This window comes from Leptonychotes weddellii, chromosome 8 (genome assembly GCF_054177405.1).
Source record: "Leptonychotes weddellii isolate Sample4059 chromosome 8, ASM5417740v2, whole genome shotgun sequence".
In the NCBI taxonomy this organism is placed as follows: Eukaryota; Metazoa; Chordata; class Mammalia; order Carnivora; family Phocidae; genus Leptonychotes; species Leptonychotes weddellii.
Window position 1 is genome coordinate 97,148,782 of NC_138376.1, and position 25,148 is coordinate 97,173,929.

Here is a 25,148-nt window from a genome sequence, read left to right on the forward strand (position 1 = left end):
TCAGCTATTCTTTGTGATTGATAGTCTAACATGAAATCTGTGTTTTGAAATAATGTGGCTTTTCTGAAGTTGATATGTTTTAACATTCACCATTTCTCATATGAGTCAATTTCTCTTGATAAGTATTTATTTGGGTTTTGACATAGCAACTAAGACTCTTGTTTCATTTCAAACAATGAACCAAGTATTACGGGGTCCATACATTTGTATCATAGAAAGTTAAACTGTGCTATACTTAGTTCTACTTTTAAGAAAAACATTTTAAAATGGTGCTGAAAATGATACTAAAACTTTTAGATTATTCTCACAGAATGAAGTCCTCAACACATCATCAATCATTTTCTTTTGTTTCCCGTCTCTATGATGTCCCTTCATACCACTTTCATTGAACTCCCTGTGGATATTTTGACCTTAAGACAACTGCCACCATTCTTCTAGCTACACAAAAAGACATTTATTACAGTCAGATCAATGCAAAACTGATGCAGTTAAGCCATTTTCTAATTAGCTCCCTTTCCAATTAATCGCTGATGAATGCTTTCCACTAATTCAAAGGTTCCAACCAACTATTGTTTTGTTCTTTTGTTTTTATTTTGACAAGGACAAACTGAATTTCTCACTGCCCAGGAATACATTTGCAACCATCACAATTATTTATATTTGCACTGGTAAATATTTCAGCCCTCCAGAACATTTAGTAGTAAAGGACCTCTCATGTTGGAAACAGTAGAAAGACAGTTACCACATAGTCTCATTTCAGGCTTTGTATTGAATATTTCCATTAACAATGTAAAAAATGGTATAAGTTGATTGTAATCAAATTGAAAATGTGAGTCAAATGGAACAGGATAGATACTGGGCAATGAAACAGCTTTCTAACTTCCACACCACTTATGTGGCCCTATGAAGTCTGATGGACTCTAATGATTCATTGCCTCCAGATATTGGAACCAAACACTTGGGTCCTGAAGTTAGGAAAGAATCTGGGTAGCTCAGACATAGTTTTGACAATGCCAAAACAAGCTTGGAAAGGGAAACAGTTTAACCAAGGATTTGGCAGCATAAAAACCCAACAAATATGTTAATTGATGTTTGTTTTAATATTGAATATAGTCAAATCCTTTTTATGTAAAACCAACCCATTAAAGAAGACACCCTCTGAAGGAGAACAGTTGAGCAACAGAGGTCAAAATGTCAACTGAGCCATTCTTTGTTAGAAGTCACAAAAAGAGGCTGAAACTTTTTGATGAGGGTTCAAAATGAGATGGAAGGGAGAGTGTATGAAAACTATGCTTCCCTTTAGATTGTATATGTCAGCATTAGTTAAAATTTGTAGGGTAAGAAAAATTTTCCTCATCAAATGTTGGTGCTCAAAGGCTGTAAAACAAATGTATTAGCCAAACATCTGCAAAAGGCCTTTAAAACATTAAAATATTAACATTTTATTTTCACAATGAGGATCCATATAGCTGTGAAATGTTATGCACATTTCTGGTTTTGGGAATTCATCTGAATTGAAATGTAGTCTAAATGAACCTTGTTTTCTCTTAAAACTTTCTCTGGGTTATAATGACCAACATGTTGTGAGATACATAAATTCAGTTGATAAAACCATGGCAGGTATAGGCACCCTGCTAATTCCTAAACATATCCATTATATTGAAAACAAACAAAAAAATACATTATGCTTGATACATGACTGGTTATAGCTCATTCTATCTTTAAGTTCTACCAATCAATGCCTCCTGATAAAACAAGGTAAAAGCTATATATCAGAAAACACACATCAAGGCTAATAGCACTTTCATTTAACCAGGAATGAGGTGGAACATAATTATGATGATAATAATAATAACCATGTATGGAGAACCCACTGAATAAATGGCTCACAATATGGCAATCTGGATATTCTCTTCTATTTAATTACTAAACAAATCTTAAGGCCAGTATTATCATTCCCATCTTATAGATAAGGAAATTTGTTAAATAGCCTGTCCAAAAATAATGACAAAATTAATGTGAAGCCAAAACCCAGATCCAGATCTGACTGTACTAAAAGCCTATGGACTTTTCACTCAGCAATCCTGCCTAAAAAAATAATAATAAAGTGAAACACCAGGGTTAAAGAGAGAATATGATATCTCTGGTTGAGCCCATGTTGTGATTTCATGCTTTGAGGTCATATTCCCCCATTCCAATCCCACTCCAAACACAGCAGTTATAAAAAAGCAATCTCAAGGAAAACAATTAAGTAATAGAACCAAATTAAAGAAAAATCAGACAGAGATCTCTGTGGACCTGAAGTGGAAGGGAAACTACCAAGCACTAGTGGGTATGTGTGTTTGTACATGGGAGTGGGGGTAGCATAGGAATGATGGTCATTTTTTTGTGCTCAAATCTATTCCCTGCCGTTCTTCTGTCTATATTGCAGGTAGCCACATTTCCTAAGTTCTCTTGACAGCTGGCTTTGGCAAGGTTAGCCAGTGAGAAGCAATAACAAGGAACTGGAGAATAGGAAAAAAGGAAAAGCTAGGGTATCTGGCCTCCTATCTCTGCCTCACTGGCATCTGGCAGTGACTATGTCTCTCTAACGGTTCATGGTCTTGCCAGACCCATTCCTTCCATGGTCCCAGCTAGCCCCCACTCCAGGCTGGTTCTGGTTTCTGTTGAGTGGCAAGGGTGGCTAGTCTCTGATAATAGCAGATACAACAATATAAGACATGGTGCTGGAGCAGATATCCCAGGATGGAGGAGGCACTCAGAGGAAGAAACTGTTAAGAAATGGATAAACACAGAGAGAGAGACAGATAGACAGAGAGAGGGAAAAGGAGAGAGAAATAACCCTACCAGATTAGAATCAAAACTAAAATTTCAAACTAATTAGAACTAAATAACCCTAAGAAAGGCTGCCTGAAATTTCAGGATGTTAATACACTATAGATAAAATGGTGAGAAAATAGAACAATCTCAAAAAAGACTATTATAAATTTATAAAACTAAGATCATTAAAGAGATAAATAACAAATAAGATTAATTAAAAAGAGAAAATTATAAGAAAAGAATAAGATTGTGAAACTAGACCTGATGGTTATGAAAAATAAGAATTGGTAGAAATAATAGATATCATATGCCTCATTCCCCAAAATATTGAAATATCAGAATTATCAAATACATATTATAAACAAGGGTAATGACTATGTTTTGTGACTATGCCACTCCAGTGGATAAATCCAAACAAATTTAGCATACTATCATTTCTCTCCTTCTGATATTATCATACAGCGGGTGAATACATTAGGACACTGAGAACAACCAACTCATATTGGTGGTCTCTCTTATTTAACCAAACCAAATGTGGTGTGAGTACATTTTTCAGATTTTAAATGGCCATGGGTGACATATCATGGCTTTTGCTTTGAAACATGTGCAAGTGGAAATCAACTCAGCTATGTTTTAAAGTTGCCAACCTTTGAGGATTTACTGTTTATTTATTCATATACTGTAGAGGATGATAGATCTATCTCTCTATCTCTCTTTCTATCTATCTATCTATCTATCTATCTATCTATCTATCTATCTATCTATCATCCATCTATCTACTCATTTATTTATGCCTAAAGGCAGTCCTGGAACTGTCTAATGATACTAATGTGGTCAGCCTCTGTGCCCAGAGGCTTAACTATCTATTTACACAAGGGTCCTGGTTTGCATCCTCAATTTTCACAATAAATGTATCAGCTCTATCATTTACTTCACTTTTGTAAATAAATTGCATTTCTATGGATAAACAATACAGAATGCCTCGATTGCAAGCCTGTGTCAGAGAATAAATATTCAAATATTTCTTGTCCTATATTTATCAAAAACCTTATTGAAAGAAAACATATTTATGGCAGAAAACATCAAAGATATAATTCTCTAGTCTAACTGGTTTACTTAGTTCACCCTGCACCATTGTAAAGCCTAAACCCCAGAGTACATTATCATAGCTCCCTACAGACCTATTTTTACTGAATTGTACATTGGTGTTGTACTCTAGACCTGTACTGAGGGCTGCTGTAAGAAAAATAAAATGAAAACCTCTTTGATTAGGGTAGGCTAAACTACGTTAACAAACAGATCCAAACATCTATAAGTGTCTCAAACACAGCAGAAGCTTATTTCTCATTCATCTAATAGTCCAAAATGGGTGCACCTGGTAGGTGCACAATTTTCATCCATGCCATGATTTGGGAATATTTTGTGGCTCTGTCATGCCCTAGTTCTTCATCATCATGGGCATCCAACAGGTAGAAGATGATGGAGAGCCTGGTTAAAAGCCTTAGCCAAAAAATAGCACTCATATTCTTATGCTTACTTTCCATTGGTGGGAATTAGATGAACAGTCATTCATCATTGCAAGGAGTGCAGGGATATGTGGTTCCTAGCTAGGCAGCATCTTCCTATTGATGATTCTATATTTTGGAAAAGCAGGATAGAATTTGGTGGAAAAATGTACACTCTCTGCCACACTGTTACCTGTTCTAATCACAGCAATGTGTAGAGGACATTGATCATGACTTAAAAAAAATAAATGTGTGAAATTTCTTTCAAAATAAGCCAGAGTAAGCTTTTCTTTCCTTAAGAAACTGATATACTTTTCCTTTTGAATGATATAAATATATGTAAATGATCATGATTTTGTTGGTTGTTTGTTCAATTACTATTTCCTTAATTTTCTGTTTGCTTTGATTTAAGGGAAGCTTAAATCAAATTTTGGTTAAAATTTAATAACTGTGCAGGATCTTATGATTTGCACAGAAGAAAAATAAAATTCGTGTATTTATTATATAGGTAATATATGAAATGGTAAAGCACTCAAAAGGACAAAATGGTGTCAACATTGAGCACCTCTTCCCAGAGCCAACGACTTTTATAAGGTTCTTTAGGACACTTCCAGAGCTATTTCCTGCATCTATAATCACATGCAGTTTTTTTTTTTTTCATTTTCCTAAAACTTGTGGTTTCCTCTGTCTAAACACTCACATCTTACATGTTTCTTGTTAAGTTTATTCCTAATTATTTTCTCTTTCATTGCTGTTTTAAGTGGGGTCATGGGGCTTTTTCTCTATTACATATTTTAATTGTTTATTATATGATAGGTGAATTCTACTAGTTTTCAACTGAGCCTCAGGTTTTACAAGTATACAGTGCTATCAAATCTTCTATAATAATTATAATTTTACTCTGACCTTAACACTTCTATTCCTATTCTCTTATTTAATTAAGTTAGCTAGTACTGGGCGCCTGGGTGGCTCAGTTGGTTGAGCGACTGCCTTCGGCTCAGGTCATGATCCTGGAGCCCCGGGATCGAGTCCCGCATCGGGCTCCCTGCTCAGCGGGCAGTCTGCTTCTCCCTCTGACCCTCCCCCCTCTCATGTGCTCTCTCTGTCTCATTCTCTCTCTCTCAAATAAATAAATAAAATCTTAAAAAAAAAAAAGTTAGCTAGTACTTCTAGAACAATCTTAAATTGTTAGCATATGATAGCATATTTGTCTTGTCCCAACATAACTGGGAAAGTTTCTGAGAGTTCCCCTTTTAGCATTTCTCTATCGGATTAAGATTTTTTTCCTTTTTATGGTAGAATTTATTTACTTTATATGCAGTAATTTTTAATTCATTTTTAGTGCTATTTGCTATCAGTTTTGATTACAAAAGTGATGCTAAGTTGATTAAACAATTCAGAAATTTAGTTTCTTTTTCTATGCTCTAGAGCACTCAAATAAATTAGAGTTTTCTGCTCCATACACTAAGAAATAATCTTGGCCTAACACTTTAGGGTAGAGAGGGTAGTTAAACAATATAAATTATTTCTTAGCTTTTATGACAAGTGAACTATTTATTTTTGGGGCGGGGTTGTTTTGAAAATATATTTTTTCCTAGAAAATCTCCCATTTTATCAAGGTTTGTGAAGTTATTTGAATAAAGTTAATTAACATCATATGGTCCTTTTAGACTTCTCCCAATCTATAGTTATTTCCCCATTCTCAATTCTTATTTGTGTTATTTGCACTTTCTCCTCTTGTTTCTCCTTGATAAGGTTATTGCTTACTCAATTTTTAAATAACTTGTTCTTGGATTTATTCAGTAGTTCTATATTTTTCCACTTTCTAATTTATTAATTTTTGCTTTTCTGTTACTATTATATTCCTTCTACTTTTCTTAGAATTATCTTGTTGCTGGGGCACCTGAGTGGCTCAGTCAGTTAAGCCTCTGACTCCTGATTTCAGCCCAGGTCATGGTCTCAGGGTCAGGAGATTGAGCCCCGTGTGGGGTTTCACGTTGAGCGTGGGGCCTGCTTAAGATTCTCTCTCTCCCTCTCCCCATGCCCCTCCACACTTGCATGCTCTCTCTCTCTCTCAAAAAAAAAATATTTGTTCTTGTTTTTAATTTCTTTATTTACCCATAGTTTTTTCTATTGACACTTTTTCATTGCTACAAAGAGAAAGGTGTTGAGGATATAGAAAGAAAGGCCATGCATACAAGGGAACACAACACGGGATCACTTTAGATTTCAGGAAGCAGTGAGCATCTATCTGATGGGTCTTTGGGGAAATTGGAAAAGGCGAAAACCAATAAAGAGAAAGACCAACTTAGAGACAAAAAGAGAGGCTAAGAAATGGAACATCTTCCTGAAACCACAGTAGAGAGGCTAAATGAGGTCTTCATTTCCTTTTCACGGATCATAAAATCTCGCCCTCTCCTTGCTCTGGAATTCCTGCTCTCGCTCCACCTCCATCTGTGTCTCCTCTGCTGCCAGCTTCAAACGCTGGACCTTCCTCTTTCTGGCATCTGCCACCTTCTCAGCTGCCTGCTTCTCGGCTTGCAGGAGCTGCGGGCTACCCTGGGACTGGCCATTTCTGTCGTTATGGCTGATGCTGCTTCAGATGCTGTTTTTAATTTTTATTATTGAAGTGTAATTGACATACATTGCATGTAATTGTATACATACATACATACGTTGACATACATAGCAATGTGTGTCAATTACAGTTTTAGGTGTACAACATATTGATTCTACAATTCTATGCATGATGAAGTGTTCACCATGGTAAGTGTAGTTACCATCTGTGACCATACCAAGTTATTACAATATTATTGATATTCGTTATTCCTTTCTACCTCCCTAAGATACTCACTTTGGTTTTTTTCTTTTAATTATTTCTTCTTTATTACTATAAAGGCTGAGAATTTTCCAAAGTTTAGCTATACTTCATAGGTTCTGATATAAGTGCTTTCATGTCATTTTCCAGGTATTTTTCATTTTGGTTTTGATTTCTCGCTCAAAAAAGGTTTTGGTTGGGGTGCCTGGGTGACTCAGTCAGTTAAGCACCTGCCTTTGGCTTAGGTCATGATCTCAGGGTCCTGGGATAGAGCCCCGCATCCGGCTCCCTGCTCAGCGGGGAGTCTGCCTCTCCTTCTCCATCTGAATCACACCCCCTCCCCCAGTGGCTGCTCATGCTCTCTCAGGCACACCCTCTCTCTCTCAAATAAATAAATAAATAAAATCTAAAAAAAAAAAAAGGTTTTGTTTGTTTTTATTTGTGAGTGGAAGCATTTGTCACTTTCCAATTTAGTTATTATTTCTGTTTGTGTTACATTGTGATCAGAGAATGTTGCCTGTATTATTTCTCCTATTTTGCGTGTATTGAGATATTTTTAAAATCCTACATATAATTAAATCCTGTAAATGGTCACTGTACTTGTAATAAAGGCATATAGTTTGTTTCCAAGGACATCCAGAATTTGTCATGTCAGCATTATCTTATCCCTTGCTTTGTTTTATTTAGGGCTTCAGTATCCTTAAAAATCTTTCTCTAATAAACGCATCAAGGACTAAGAGGAATGAATAAAAATAAGGTATCAATGTTGTCTGTGTATTTTCGTATGTGTTTGAGTTTGTTTTTGCTTTAAGAATGTCAGTGCTATGTTTTTGGCAAAAAGATATTCACAGATGTCATATTTTCACTGCAGAGTGCTCTCTGTCATCATTAAGGACTCTTCTAAGTTTCATTTAGTGTTTGTGTGCCAATTTCAACCATGTCTGACATAATGATATGTGTTCTTGTATTATATTTTCATTTGTTTGGTATGTTCTTTTCTATCATTTAATTTTCGATCTTTCTGAGTCACATTGTGTGAAATAAGTCTCTTGTTTTTGCTGGTTTTGCTTTGTGATCCAATTTGAGAATGCTTTTCTCTTAATTGACTCTAGTTCATTTGCATTTGTTAATATGAATTTTATATTTATTCTTAGCTGTATCATCATACTTTATATTCTGTTTTCTGCCTTATAATATATTTTAAACTTCCCAATGTTTTATTAGTTGTATTTTCTTTGGCTCTGGTATGTTTTTGGGTACATTGTGAAACACTGCTTAAAATATATTGTGGTATAAGGTGGAGAAAAATAGATATTTACATAGGCAGATGTGTACACACAGAATATATATTTATGTACATGTATCCATTTATAAATTTCTCTGTCAAATAAAAAAATTTACATTGCTCATATCACAGATGGTCAGAGGAGCAATTCTATAATAGAAATAACACTCAAATAAGACTCAAAAGACCTGGCTTCTTATTCTGGTCCTTCTTGTACTAGCCAGAATACTTTAAGGATATTATTAAGTTTCTCTATACTGTCAAGATAGTATTTCTCTTATGGTAAAATTCTTGAAAAGATAAAGTATTTTAAAATGTACTTTCAGAATTACCAGCTCTGTCTCTATTTTTTTTTATATATTTCTCAAATAATCACCCAAAACAACAAAATGAAAAGTCAAAACCTTAACCTTGACATTGCAAGTGAATCTGATTTGGAAATCTTCATATACACAAGTTCAGAAACACAAACATTCTGCAACCCCATTGAATTTTATCAGATTAGTGACCTTCTGCAATGATTTTGACATTTGCCCATTCAGAAGTCACCCTGACTGTGCATGTAATCTGCATAAATGCTTCTGGTGACTTTTAAGGACAACTGACAGAGGCACTTGCTGATCACCATGATGAGAACACATTATTGAGTCTGTTATGCAATGGCAGCAGGTGCCTTTAGACCTGGAAAGAAATAGGGTGGGAGGTCCTCAGTCATTTAGAATCAGTCATGAGGCTGCAGGAGGAGGCTACAGGTATCACAACATGAAAATAAAATAGCAAATGTTCTTCACACAATCAAGAAATGAGAAGATGGGCCAGAGTGTGAAATGTAATGTGAGCTTAGCTGGTGTCTGGGCTAGTACGTCATCCCTCTGTCCTTTGTTGTGCCTCAAAATAGAAAACAAAGGCCACCGGCACGTCCTGTGCAACAAGCTAAATCTACATTAATTTACAATCTCAGTTCCCTTGGCACCTCGGAACCTCATGGGCATAAATCATCTCTGTAATGTTACTGTAAATAACAGCCCACTGGGCTGTTGTTGATTCATTAACTTCTCACTGTTTCTAACAACACTCCATTTCATGACACAGGGGACCTCCACAGGCATAAAGAAAAAGGTTATAAGTATCTTTAAGCACACCTCACTGTACATTAAATGTTAGGCAGGGCTGTTCTTTCAGATATTATAACTTTTAGAGGTAAATTAAACTACTTGGCTATAATAACTGGAAAAGTTATTGTATCTCTAAATTAATATGTGTACAAGGAAAACATATACCTTGGAAAACACAAGATACTTCTATTGAACTAAAAATTGAAATTCTAGGGCACCTGGGTGGCTCAGTCGTCTGGCGTCTGCCTTCGGTTCAGATCGTGGTCCCAGGGTCCTGGGATCGAGCCCCGCATCGGGCTCCCTCTCCCACCCCCCTGCTTGTGTTCCCTCTCTCACTGTGTCTCTCTCTGTCAAATAAATAAATAAAATCTTTAAAAAAAATTGAAATTCTACTCAAGCATAGAAAGAAGGTAGCAATTATTTAGTGCCTTCTAAGTGCACAGACTTGCACAGTATGTGTTAATGTTCTTATTTTAGAAGTGAGAAAACTGAGGAACAGAAAGTTTAAGTATGTTTCCTATAGCCATTTAGCTCAGGAACTGCAAATACAGGAATCAAGCCATGGTGTGTCTGACTCCAAAGCCCTCCCTTTCCTTTTTTCCAGTATATCACACTATTTCCTCTAGGGCATATTATAGAAGAGGTACGCACCTATACAATGTAGGGTACTTAAAACATAATGCAGGGTCTCTAATACTAATTATCTTTAAAGTTAACAGAGTTCACAAGTACATACAAGACAAAATATGAAGAGAGGTTTAAGATAGTAGTAAGAGACTGAAATAAAATCAGTATCAAATCTGACTTACAAAATTCAGAAAAGAGTTCATGACAAAGATGACATGTCAAGTAGTTTTTAAAGGATTGGAAGAAATTGTAAAGAAAACTGCATCATTCAGCATATCTTATAAACTGCATGAAGTTGGATGTGCTCTTTACTTTCTTTTGTAGATACATGGCCATTTTACCCAGTGTGTTTTGTGAAAGAAGTCTTTGGCAAATAAGAAATTATTGCAAGTAAGATTCATTATGTCTACACTGAAAACAAACCTGGGAAAATTTTGGAGGCTTTTTTAAAAATGAGTTTATCATATTTGTATATTAGCCAAATTTAAAGTAACGAACGTGTTCTCATTTATAAAAGAACACACCAAGAAAAGTTTCAACAAACCACCGACCACGAAGAAGAATTTAGCAGAAACTATGTCAATTAAAGTTCTAAGGTGTATATTACAATGTGTATATATTTAACACCTGGAAAGCTTGTTGACCTATGTTCTTGGGAAATTGCACCTGCCGTCTAAAATTCAGCTGTGTTGAGGTTCTGGGGTTAAGACTGGACTCCAAAGACCCCAACAAACTGGGTAATCTTTAGGACAGTGGGCCAAATTCTTACACACAACTGCCACTGACATCAGGGAAAGGAATCAGACTTCAGCGGAAGGTGACCTTGAGTGATTTGGAGCAGCACTTGTCCCCAAATCCACTATTAAATTCATTTAAAGTGAACTTAGCCCCTGGAAGAATGCAAAGTCATGTTTCAGCATCATGAATAAATAATATTCTGCATCTGTAGGAACCCCACCACAATAACATGGGTTAGTGGAAGTACGGCCATCTGGTTGGATTACTTCTCACGACAGGAACCACAGTACTCTCCAAAGAAGTCTAGAGCATGGTGAGATACTTGTTACGGAATGATTTCTTCTATTTAATTTTTTTTTTAAATCATAATTTCCTAGTTGCTTTAGGTTTAGGCTAAACCGAATTTTAACTTTTTCCAGGGTAGCTTTGTTTTTTGTTTAGTTTTGTCATTTATGTTCCTCATGTGCTACTTGCTTTTATAAATATCTTTTCATTTTTGTAGCAATGGCATTGCCTCTTTCTTAACTGCAAAAGAAGATGTACAGATTTTCAATGGGACAGGAAAACATGTACTTACTGCTTGTTTCTTTGTCTCCCTACTTCTGTCACTTTCATATATCTAGAAGCTGAACACAGTGGCAGCTGAAAACAGCATTTAATGTTTTAAAGCACACTGGGCAGGTGAAGTGCATTTCTGTAGGAATCAGGAAGCTCCATAAATAACGGTCTATGAACAGTAGATGTGCAACGGAAGTTCCTCACCAAGTTCACATCTACAAGCACCCTGTTTCCTTTGGGTACCTCAACTCTTGCTCTTCTCTCCTTACTCCAAATGCTCCAGACAAACAGAACTGCTTTCAGTTCCTATCAGTCATTTCCATTCTCACCTTTAATCCTTTTTATGTGCCTTTACTTGACACCACCTATTTCAAATGGCTAACTCTACTAACCATTCAGATTTCAGTCTAACCATCATCCTCCTGTTCCCTACTCCTCTCCCCCATTCCCCACAAGAGGCTCAGTTACAAGCCCTTTGTACTACTATACCTTACATGTCATCCTTCTTCAGCATTTACAATTGCCTACTTCTCTGAATCTCATCTCTTCATGTAAGCTCACTGAGAGGGGCACCTTTTGTTGGTCTTGTTCACAATTATACATCTCATAGTGTTTGGCATATATCAGGTATTCAATATTTATTAAATGAATAAATGAGTGAGTGAGTGAATGAACAAATGACTTTCATGCAGTACCTATATGAGGTATGGCAAGGTATATTTGCTAACTTCATATATAATGATTGATATTCCTCAAATCTATTGTTACTGTGGTAAGCAGACAAACAATATACAACAATATCACAACTTTTAAACAAGCCAGATAATTGATAAGCAATTTGGGTCTGGGTGGAATTACCTATACAGGCAGGATTTTTAAAATTAGCCTTCTTGATATTTATAAATTTATCCAATTATTCTAAAGTGCATCTGGTCTAGTCTTTCTTAAGTTATTAAACATTCCAGAGTAGTTCAACAGGAGATTAAGTCCACTGAACGTGTGTACTAACTCTTTACCCTGGCCTACAGTGCTGGATAGAAAAGTGACAGCTTCAGGACCTCACACCTGAGATAGTATTCTTTTTCAATACTCACCTGTAACTACGCCTAGCCAGAACGTTTATGACTGCTTCTCGTTGATAGAGTTATGTCAGGCATCTAGCCATATAGATCACTTTTAAAAGCTCCAGTGCACTCCTGGCTAAATACTGATGGATTGGATGAGACGTCTTTAACCTTTACCATTCTTTCTACTTTCTGACATCTGTGAATGACACATTCAGAAATTTAATGCAATTTTAACTCTCAGATAGACTGGAATGTAGAATATTTTGGGATTTGGGGGCTAGGGAAAGGGAAGAAAAAGATGTTGGAATAAAAAAAAAAAAAAGACTGTGAATGGAAAGGGACCAGGACGGCAGGGGAGTAAGGTTGTCACATATAATGAAGATTTAGTGCTTCAGCAATAAATCTAATTCAGCTAGAAGAGCATGCTGCCAAAACACTGTGCAAGAAATACCCTCAAGGTATCCAAAGGGTCTCTTTAAATCCTGTTCACTTCACATTGCATATTTGAACACAGACAGTTGGAGTTCAGAGAGCACACATCTGGGTCACTGTGCAAATCCCTATTCTCCTTTAAAAAAAAAAAAAAACATATGCACTCCACCTACACTAGACTTACTCTACTGCGGAGTCTGCCAAGGAAAACTATTCCATTTTGAAATACAAAAGCCAAAACACAAAGTGGAACCAACCCACATGGAGTCATGCTCTGCTACTTTATGTATCCAAAGAAAGAAAAATATTCAAGGCACAAAATCTCAGATTACTACTCCCACACCACTGTACCTAAGATTTTTTTTTAAATTACCATTGTCCTCTCCAATGAGGACCAGAAATCTTCAAGAAATCATGAGCTTTAATATGCAATATTCAGCATCATCTACTTCTCTTGCACTTAATGTAGCATTAAGCTCTCTATCATAATTTGACACATATGCTATTTGTACATTATTCTTAGGTTCATCCTGATGATGTAAGGAGAAGGGCTTTGTAAACTTTAAAAATGCTACCTCTACAAAAGGGAAAGGCTGGGCCCCTGGGTGGCTCAGTTGGTTAAGCGACTGCCTTCGGCTCAGGTCATGATCCTGGAGTCCCGGGATCAAGTCCCGCATCGGGCTCCCTGCTCGGCGGGGAGTCTGCTTCTCCCTCTGACCCTCCTCCCTCTCATGCTCTCTGTCTCTCATTCTCTCTCTCTCAAATAAATAAATAAAATCTTTAAAAAAAAAAAGGGAAAGGCTATATGATTATAGTTGCTTTCCTCTCATCTTTATTTTATACCTGATACTTTAATATAAGAAAGCAAATACGCACAATTATCTCATTTTAAAATTCTCAAGCCCAATTCTGCATATATAAGTTGCTGTATGGAAATAGATCCTCTGATCTTGAACTAAAACATATCCTATGCACTTCTCAACAGTATTCAATTAAAGAAAAAATGGTATATAAGTAGGTGTTTGCTAAGAGAATTTCACGATTATTATACTAACAGAGAAAACCAAGCTAAAGCAAATCAACTGTTGTTCCTAGTAGGGGTGATCTAGGGTATAAATTACTTTTTGTGTTTTTTTTTTAATTTAAATTCATACATATATACTATATTCAAACATATAGTTTAGTATTGGTTTTGGAGTAGAATTTAGTGATTGATCACTTACATATAACACTCAGTGCTCATCAAAACAAGTGCCCTCCTTAATGTCCATCACCCATTTAGCCCATCCCCCCCATCCACCTCCCCTCCAGCAACCCTCAGTTTGTTCCTTATAGTTAATAGTCTCTTATGGCTTGCCTTCCTCTCTGTTTTTACTTATTTTATTTTTCCTTCCCTACCCCTATGTTCATCTGTTTCTTTTGTTTCTTAAATTCCACATATAAGTGAAATCAATGGTATTTTTCTTTCTCTGACTGACTTATTTCACTCTAGTTGCAAATGACAAGAATTCATTCTTTTGATGGCTGAATTCATTTATAAGTTCTAACAGTTTTTGATAGAGCCTTTAGAGTTTTCAATGTATAATATCATGTCATCTACAAATAGTGACAGTTTTACTTTTTTTTTTTTAAGATTTTATTTGCGAGAGAGACAATGAGAGAGAGACAGAGAGCATGAGAGGGAGGAGGGTCAGAGGGAGAAGCAGACTCCCTGCTGAGCAGGGAGCCTGATGTGGGACTCGATCCCGGGACTCCAGGATCATGACCTGAGCCGAAGGCAGTCGCTTAACCAACTGAGCCACCCAGGGGCCCCGACAGTTTTACTTCTTTCTTTCCAATCCAGATGGCTTTTATTTCTTTTTCTTGCCTAATTGCTCTGGCAAGGACTTCCAGTACTATGTTGAATAAAAATGGCAAGAGTGGCATCCTTGTCTTATTCCTGATCTTAGAGGAAATATTTTCAGCTTGTCATCATTAAGTATGATGTTAGCTGTGGGTTTGTTATATATGGCTTCTATTATGTTGAGGTATACTCCTTTTATACCCACTTTGTGGAGAGTTTTTATCAAAAATGGATGTTGAATTTTATCAAATGCTTTTTCTGCATCTATTGAAGTGATAATATGATTTTAATATTTCATTGTGTTAACATAGTGTATCATGTTAATTGATTTGCAGGTGTTGAATCATCCTTGCATCCCTGGAATAAATCCCACTTGATCATGGTATATGATCTTTTTAATGTATTTTTGAATTTGGTTTGCTAATATTTTGTTGAGAATTTTTGCATCTATATTCACCAGGTATATTGGCCTGTTACTTTTTTGTGTGTGGTGTCTTTGTCTGGTTTTGGTATCAGCCTAATTGTGGCCTCCTAAAAATTGTTTGGGAGCTTTCCCTTCTTCTCAATATTTTGGAAGAGTTTGAGAAGGATAGATATTAAAAGCTTCTTTTAATGTTTGGTAGAATTCATCAGTGAAGCCTTCTGGTCTTGGACTTTTGTTTGTTCTGAGGTTTTTGATTACTGATTCCATCTCCTTACTAATAATTGGTCTATTCAGATTTTACTGTCTTTGAAGATTTTAAATCTCCAGAAATTTATCCATTTCTTCTAGGTTGTCCAATTTATTGGCATATAATTGTTAATAGTAGTCTCTTATGATCATGTGTATTTCTTTGGCATTATTTTTTTTTAAGATTTTATTCATTTATTTGACAAAGAGAGAGAGAGCACAAGTAGGCAGAGCAGCAGGCAGAGGGAGAGGGACAACCAGGCTCTCCACTGAGCAGGGAGCCCAATGCGGGGCTCGATCCCAGGACCCCGGGATTATGACCCGAGCCGAAGGCAGCCACCTAACTGACTGAGCCACCCAGGCGCCCCTGCCATTATTTTTAACTACCCCTCTTTCGTTTCGGATTTTATTTACTTGATCTCTTTTTCTCTTGGTCAGTCTAGCTAAAGGTTAGTCAATTTTGTTTATCTTTTTGAAGAACCAGCTCTTAGTTTTATTGATCTTCTCTATTATCTTTTTAATCTCTATTTCATTTATTTCTGCTCCAATGTTTATTTTCTTTTTTCTATTAACTTTGGTCTTTGTTTATTTTTCTTATTTTAGTTTCAATAGGTGTGAATTTAAATTGTTTACTTGAGAATTCTTTTGTTCTTGAGGTAAGCCTATATTGCTATGAATTCCCCTTTTAAAACCACTTTTGCTGCATCCCATAGATTTTGGTATGTCATATTTCTGTTTTCATTTGTCTATAGGTATTTTTTTAATTTCTCCTTTGATTTTTTTCTATGACTCAGTAGTTTTTCAGTAACATGTTGCTTACTCTCCATGTATTTGTAGTTTTTCCAATTTTCTTCTTGTTATTGATTCCTAGTTTCATACCATTGTGGGTCAGAAAAGATGCTTGATATGATTTCAATAATCTTTAATTTATTGAGACTTGTTTTGTGTGATCTGTTCCATGTGCACTTGAGAAAAATGTGTATTTTGCTGTTTTTGAATAGAATGTTCTGTATATATTAAGTCCATCTGGGCTAATGTGTCATTTAAGGCCAATTTTTTCTCATTAATTTTCTGTCTGGATGACCTATTGATCTAAGTAGGGTGTTAAAATTCCCTACTATTATTATATTACTATCAATTTTTCCCTTTAGATATCATAATATTTGCTTTTATATTTTGGTGCCCCTATGTTGGGTGCATATATATTTATAAATGTTATGTTTTTGTTGGATTGCCTCTTCTATCATTACACAGTGCCCCTCTTTGTCTTTTATTACAATCTTTGTTTTAACATCTATTTTGTCTTACATAAGTATAACTCTGTCAGCTTTCTCTTTGTTTCAACTTACATGTAATATCTTTTTCCATTCCTTCACTTTCAGTCTGTGTGTGCCCTTATTTCTGAAGTGAGTCTCTTGTAAGCAGCATATAGATATGTCTTTTTTTTTTTAAATCCATTCATCCATTCTATGTCTTTAATTGGATTATTTGGTCCATTTACATTTAAAGTAATTATTGATAGATATGTACTTATGGCCATTTTGTTGTTTTCTGGCTGTTTTGGTAGTTCCTTTTGTCTGTTTCTCTCTTTCATTTTGGTTTGATGAATTCCTTTAGTGTTATGTTTAGATTCTTTAGATTCTATTTTAAGTTAATAGCAACTTAACTTTAAACACATTCCAAAACTCTACATATTTTTTTCCTCACCCCCATTTTATATTTCTGATGTCACTTTGTACATCTTTTATTTTATGTACCTTTAACTAATTATTTTAATTTTAGTTAATTTTACTACTTTTTTCTTTTAAACTTCTTAGTAGCTTTATAAGTGATTGATCCACTATCTTTACTATATATTTACATTTTCCAATGAGATTTTTTACTTGTGTGTTTTCTTGATATTAATTAATGCCATTTCTTTTCAGCTTAAAAAAATCCCTTTAATATTTCTTGTAAGACCACTTTAGTAGTGAGGCACTTCTTTAGCTTTTGCTTAACTGGAAAACTTGTTATCTCTCCTTCAAATCTGAATGATAATCTTGCCAGGTAGAGTATTCTTGCTGCACCTGCCCACCCCGCCCCCCCCCCCGACGCACCCAGGTCAGCACAGAGCCCAGACATGCCCCCATTGTTGGGAAATGTCAAGACTTGTCAGTGATCCAAAGGGGAGATTCTTATTTAACACCTAGATTCAGAATGATTGGAAGTCAGATCCTCAAGCAGCAGTGTTTAAAGTATGTAAATATATTTAGTCTCATGGTCCACAATCATAATCCGTGCTGGCCTCTAGATCAGAAGAGTTGAAGGTATCCCCTGGAGAACTGTTGCAAAAAATTGGAGCTCTTTTCTAGTAAGTGTCATCAATCTGTATTGAGGCCAAGGAAGTATACAAGGATGGTGTGTCCCTGCTTGTTTTCCAGGAGCACCTCCCTAGGTTTTAGATATGTGGGAAATCTGAACCCTGTTCCTCAGGCCAAAGCTCCAGGCTAAGTAAATAGGTCTTTTTCATAAGAAAACTTGGGTTGTGTTTTAGTCTGATATTTTTGCAGTGCCCTGGGAGTGGTAGCCTGCCAAGAGCTGTCTTTCTAATTTTTTTAGTACTGTGGAGCTCTAGAATGCCAGCCCTCTTGGCAACCAGAGCCAAGCAATCAAGAGATGTCCCCTGTGTTGATCATGTACTCCCACTGGCTTTAGCAAGGCAGCTGAGACATGTTCACCAGCTTCAAAAGGGCATCAGGAAAATGTCTTTTCTGTGCATGCCCATGGGCTTTAGCAATTCAGTGGGAGAATGCCTTATGTGCGCATGTATGCCAGGTTTAGGCTGGAAATGGAAGAATGTCATGACTGCTTGCACTTGCCAGCCCCAGCCAGGGGCCCAAGGAGTTTTGCAACCACCCATTCTCACAGACTTAGCTAGGGAGTGGAAGAACCTCATGACCATTTGCACTTGTCCACCCAAACCAGGGAGCAGAGAAACATTGCAACCACCCATGCTCTCTGGTCTCAGCAAGTGCCACCACTGCTCACCTTTGCCCATCCCAGCAAGGCAGTGGAAGGCACTGTGTCCAAGCTTGCCCATTTGTCTTAACAAACTATGTGGAGAATGTAAAAATGGCATCCACCAGTGACTCTATCTCCAGGGAACATCTCCAATGTCCACCATCCCTTTAGTCAATGCCCCCTGATTAGCAAAAGAATCACCTTCCAGGCACTTTTCAAAGTGCTGTTTTTTCTGGGTCTTGGGGTGAGTAAGACCACACATGAATCTTCCAAGAAGAGAATTCCAGTTTCCTATACCACTTTGGGACCCCTGGACATCAGTCCCATTGATCTTCCAATGACAATCTGGCAGCTTATCTTTTTGGATGAGCATAACAGGCAGATCCCTGTGGCCAGGGTTCCTGATCTGGGGTATTCAACTTTCACTCCACCAGGAGAAGTACCTGTTGGTGAAATCCCTCTCTATTGTGTATTGCTACATGGTGATTGGGATTTTTTGTGAGACCATGTCTCTGCTTCTCCTACCCATCACAATGTGGCCCTTTTAGCCTTTGTTGTGTAGGGCAGCTCATCTAGTTTTCAGATCTTTTTCAGAGGGAAATGATCTACACGTAGCTTTGAATTTGATGTCTGTTAGAGGAGGTGAGTTCAGGATCTTCTTCTATCAACAAATTGGCACCCCCTCCCCATTGGGCACTTTTAATATCTCCATGTAAAGTATGAAAGAACTGAGTTAGAGTCAAAATTTTAGCCTTGGCCTATACAGGGTCCAGAACACTTCTAATTTTATCAACTATGAATTTCTAAAAGGAATCCAAATTTTAAAAAAATCAGAAAGCATATTCAAAATCTTGCTTAGTTCAATCAAAATAAAATTCACTATGGAAAACATTGTTTTTCTACTACTCTTCTAACAAATAGTACTATGGTTAATTAACAAGTATCATATCTACAGTTGGTAAAATACAAAAAAATCAACATACAATTTCTCATTCTTGAAAGAGAATTCAAGTCCCGTATATATTCCAGTCTCATATATTCTTTAAGCTTCTTGTGCCCTAGTTTTCAATTAACTCCAAAATAACTAAAAATTTTCCTTAGCTATAACAGAGATCTATGAGCCAAAAATTCTCTGAAATCACACAGATTCCTTAATTGTACCAATAGAAATTCATATTCAGTAGTTTTGGATGGCACTGGAATATTCTTTTTTTTTTTTAAACTCCCCAGCTTTTATCTTATGTAACAATCTGGTATCAATGAGGGGAGCTGCATCTGGAAACTCCTGAAGTAGAACATTTCATCACCAACCATGCTGATGAACTAGGTGTTATATTTATAGTGCAAATAAATCTAACAGCAACAATTTACAGATAGCATTTTATGGTGGATTAGTTTATGGAAAATGTGTGATAAAGCAAATCTTATTTTAATGTGATAAATGTTGGGATTATTGTTATATTCTGGATCTTCCATCCAGTATTAACCAAATTGACCACAAACACCACACTGACTCAACTACAAAGTATTTATCTTTATGCTGTAAAAAATATTTTCTGTCCTACTTTTAGTTATTTTACTAGTAATCAATATAACATAACAGACATTGATAAACACATAAATGAATCAAGGTAATATATAAAAAAATAAAATTGGACAGGCTTTAAATAACTAAACAGAATTTGGACTTAAATATAACTATCAAAGGTTCAGTTCAGTTTTAGAGAGGAAATGGATATGATTGAACTTGTATTTTAGAAGAGCACTCAAGAGGCAATTGTGGAGAATGGACTTGAGGGGAAAAAGATTAGCAGCAAAAGAAACAATTAATAAGTAATAGGTGATGAGAGTCAAAAGTCATAGCAGTGGGGATAAAGAGGCAAAGAATAATAATAACTAGCATTTAAATAATGCTTACTGTGGGGGCATGTGGATGTCTCAGTTGGTTAAGCATTCAACACTTGATCTCAGCTCAGGTCTTGATCTCAGGGTCGTGAGTTCAGGCCCCATCTTGGGGTCCACACTGGGCATGGAGCCTACTTAATAAATTAATAAAATTAATTAATAATGCTTACTGTGTAGTAGGCAATGTTTTAAGCACTTTATACATATTCACTCATTTAATCTTCACTATAACCCTATGAAGTAGTGTTATCAATTGACTTTTTCTGGGTAATAACCCAAGACATAGTACTTTAAAATAACAATCATTTATTTAGCACATAATTCTCTAAACTGGCAGTTCTGATCTTGGCTAGCATCACACATACTCTTTAGTCAGTTGCTATGATCTATAATGGCCTCAGTCAGGAAGGTTTGTCTCTATCCCACATGGGGTCTCTTTCCCCAGAAGACTGGCTCAGTCTTGTTCACATAATAGTTGGGCAAGTTTTCAGAGACCAGTAGCATTAAGTGCCTTTTAAGTCCTAGTATACACAATATCTTCTTCACTCTATTAACCAAAGCAGGTCACAGTCCAGCTCTGATTTCAAGATAGGAAAATCAACCTCATCTCTTGCTGATAGATGCTGCAAAGTTACATTGCAAAGGGAAGGGTAGATTGAGGAGGAAAAGTTGTGGCAATGTATGTAATCTACTTTATTTTTCTATTATTTTTATCATGCTTATTTTGCAGATAATGAAACAGAAACACAGAATTGTTAAGTAATTTACCTTAGATCATTCACTAAACAGTGAAGCATCACTGTTGTCAGAGGAAATGACCTATATGTCTCTAAAGTTTAAAAAAAAAAAAAGGTGGATGTCTAGAGAAGTCTTAGGAAGAAAAATCAATATGATCAATGATTAATTAGATTGGGAGCAGAAAGTCAGAGAAAGAATAAGAGAGGATCCAAATGTGGAAAAGTGGTAATATTATTAAGAGATGATAGCATTTGTTGATGATCCTATCCAAAAATTAAGTAATATAGCAGTATGGTTAAGTCCTAGACAGGGATAGGAATAGGCCTAATAAAAATGTTGATTTACTCACTAAAGACTGAGCTGTCTTCAAATTATTTAGGTGGACATGTATGTTGGGCTACTAGAGATAGAGTGTTTCACTCAAAAGAAAGAAATCTGGACAAAGATACAGATTTGGGCTCCATATAGTTGGTCTGGTAATTGAAAGCCTGTGACTAGATGAAAAGACTCAGAAAGATTTTAAAATGAAGGCCATGCACATAGTTCCAGAGAGGCACAGAGTCAGTGCAGAAGAAAAGGAGCCTTCCAAGAAATTTTTACAAGACCAGTGCTCTAACCCCTGAGCTATGGAGCCTCTTCCAAGAAATTTTTAGATGATAAAACCAAGAAATAGCAATATCAAAAGCAGTAAGATAACAGTAAGGTATTCCCACTAATGGAAGACGAAACGATTTGTCTCCCACTGAAAACAATTGGAAAATCTAGATAAAATATTTTAAAAACTAAAGACTCACATCCTTAAATAAATTAGAGAACCAACATAATAGTAAAGGATCTAAAATAAGGAGAGAGGCCCACGAGGGTAAGCACAGAATTTAGGGTTACTTTATCCTGGGAAAGTTTGACAATTACAAAGAAAGCTTTTGAGAGTTTGGGCTGTGCTTTTGACAACCTCACAGGTCTAAGAGAACTAAAGTTGAGTCCAGAGTCTACCAAGGGAAATGGCTTCAGTAAACCCTTTACACTTTAGACTGGGACCTTACAAAACTGCCCTCTAGGTATAAAAGTAAACCAAAAATTGACCATTCTTCTCAGAGCACTGCAGTTTCTCTGAATCACCTGTCTTTTAAATTAGATTAAAGAAATTTATTAATGGTGTATCACCCTTAGTATCACCAGGCATCCTCCAGAGCATACGCTCCTAGCAAAAACACATGCAAATTTAGATCTTTTTTTGTGATATGATAACATCATTCTAGCCTTCAGGTTATATCTACAAAATACTTAAATCTGAGATCCTCCACATAATCAAAAATAACCAGTCATACTAGAAGACAGGGCAACATGAGCAAAAGCAAAACAGCAATAAAAAAGAAAAAGCAAACAACAGAAAAAGATCCACAGGGGCTTCAGAAATTGGTACTCATGGATAGAGATTTTAAAATAACTTCAAATGCTGTCCAAGGAGATAAAAGACAAAATAAAAAATTGATTAAAGAACTTGAAAATATTAAAAGCATCCAGATAGAAATTCTAAAACTCTGAAACTCAATAAACAAAATTAAGAATTTAATAAGTGGCTTTGCCAACAGATTAACACAATTAAAGAGAAAATTAATAGCCTGAAAGAAAGATCAGGAAAAGAACACCCAGAATAACAGCATAAGGTGCATAAGATACAAAAGAGTATAGAGCAAACAATGGTAAGGACTACATATAACGTTTTGGAATGTCAGAGAAAAGAAAGTTACTTCAAAGAACATGTACTTCAAAAAGATAACATCCAAGTGACCAATAGACATTGTTAATGTGTTTAACTTTACTAGTATTCAGGAAAATGCAAATTGAAAATACAATGAGATAATGACTACGTACCAAAATGACTAAAACTTGAAAACACCAAAAGTACCAAGTTTGGCAAGGATGTGAAGTAAGAAGAATTCACATATCCTTCTAACCATGTAAGGAGAAGAGGAAGCCATTGATGAACAAGACCTAAGAATTGGAAAGAAGCAAATACCCAAGTGGAAGTTTACTTGTAAATTATCAGAGCTGAAATCTACCTTTCTTTTGAGAGGAAGAAATGATGGATGGAGATATAGATTGTTTTGGAGCCAAAATTTTGAGGAAGTTCTGAGTGTATTCTATATTCTTCGTCCATAAGAGTGAGGCCGTTGATTAAGGGGAGGAAAGCAAAGGTGGGTTAGAGAGTTTGCAAATGTTACAGAAAATTTTAGACTGGTTGTCATGTGGAAGTTGTAGTTGACAAGGCATATGTAAAAAGGTAACTAAGAATACTGAGAACTAGGTTTATAATGAAAACAATGTAAATTGGGTGATTCTAATTTTAGTGTTTTAGTGATTTCTATGGTTTCAATGTTTCAGGAACTATCTTGGTTTATGAAGTCTGTCATAAGTATCATTCCAGTTGCCTCTGAAGTCAATTTCTTCATTTAGTGAGAAGTAGAAATACTGTACTCACTATAGAAGAGCATTATAGATCTGTTCAGAAACAATTGTATGTAGTTATACAGAAAAACATTCCAAGAAAGTGAAGACAAAGCATTTACATTGAATCTAGAATAAAGTGGTGACCTTGACCATGGAATGGTGTTTAATCCACATACTTGCCTAGAAAAACAGTTAGCATTTAAATTATTTTAGGCACTCTAGCATCCATGTCCCCTAAGCCATCTCAAGCAAAATGGTGCAGGCCCCCAAATGTTACTAAACTTCCAGCAAGAGAGATTTAGCCAACTTTCTTTGTGGACCATTCTAGTTTCTCCCAATTCTCATGGCCTGGGCATACTTTCTTATATGTTTCATGGTCTATTTAACTTTCCCTGAAGTCTGGAAAACCTCAAAAGCCTGTTGACAGCAAGGATTTTTAAAAGTCTTTCCTAAGACAGCCAAAACTATAGCTCATAGCCAGCACAGAAACAATTTTTTACAAGCAGACCAGTGATATAGGTTTCCCTCCCACTCAATTACATTCCCTCATTTCAGTTCAGCTTTGCATATGAGTTTTACAAAGCTGAGTTTGACGAGATGAAATGTTGTTAGGAACTAAAAGGCAGGATCATGGAAACACCTCACCAGAGATACATTTAATTAAAATGACTCACCATAACAGCAAAAGAATAGGCAATTTTGTAGGTCTCCCAAACTTTCTCCTTACCTTACCACCAAATCTCATGTGGTCTTAAAAAAAAAAAATCCCAACAAAGGATAGATAGAGTCTGGAAAGGAATACACGTTAGCTTGGTACTCTTTTGCATTTTGTTATCCCTCTAAACACCAGAACAGGCAAGACCAAGTTTGCAAGCCCAAGAGACACTTTCAACAGCAACCTTATCTTGTTGGAAAGTTTGCTCTGAGGTCACATGGGGCGAGCCAGAGCCCAGCTGACAGTGTGTCAAAAGGCCTCAAGCTAGCAAAAGAAAGCACTGTGAGTGCACAAAGGTCGAGCATCTTTGGAAGTGGGTAAATTGGAACAATATGATATGCCTTGTCTAAAAACATATCCCATTTTCTAACTGCAAAAAGCAGTTTGTGATCTGGATTCTTAGCAGCAGAGGAAATGAAAATGAATAAAATTAAGCTAATGTCAGAAGTGCTGGACTTTTGTTGTTGCTGCTCATGGTGGTATTAAAAATGAAAATAACCGAAACACATGCCTAAATATATAGACAGCAATTCCTTCAAAACCCTGAAAACTTTGGGCAAGCCCAAACAGCATGCACCTACCATCCAATTCAGGGGGAACCAGGCCAATATTGGATTTCACAGATAGCACCACAGACAGCTATTAAGCTCTAATTCGGTGTCACATTTTCTGCCCAGTGCTGGCTGACTACTAGCCCAATTTGCTGGCTTCACTCTCTGTGTTTCTTCATTGTTTCAAACTAGGCAGAGACTTATCTTAATAATGGGTCAATCCTCAGCCAAATGTGTTCAATTGAAGGCCACCATGGGAGAATGGCAGGATATTGTCTTTCCAACAGCAAGCGAATTGCAGGCAGCTTAA

General features: G+C 36.2%; 1 long non-coding RNA gene across 1 annotated transcript in view; it reads right to left on the minus strand.

Annotated features, from left to right (window-relative positions):
• LOC145723099 (uncharacterized) overlaps positions 1–24,474 on the minus strand; it is a 44,124-nt gene extending 19,650 nt beyond the window's left edge. The window contains exons 1-2 of the long non-coding RNA XR_014147939.1: positions 24,300–24,474; positions 20,397–20,517 (exon numbers count right to left, since the gene is read on the minus strand). This is a non-coding gene — a long non-coding RNA (uncharacterized LOC145723099). The remainder of the gene's footprint in view (positions 1–20,396; positions 20,518–24,299) is intronic.
• Between the last annotated feature and the right edge of the window lie 674 nt (positions 24,475–25,148).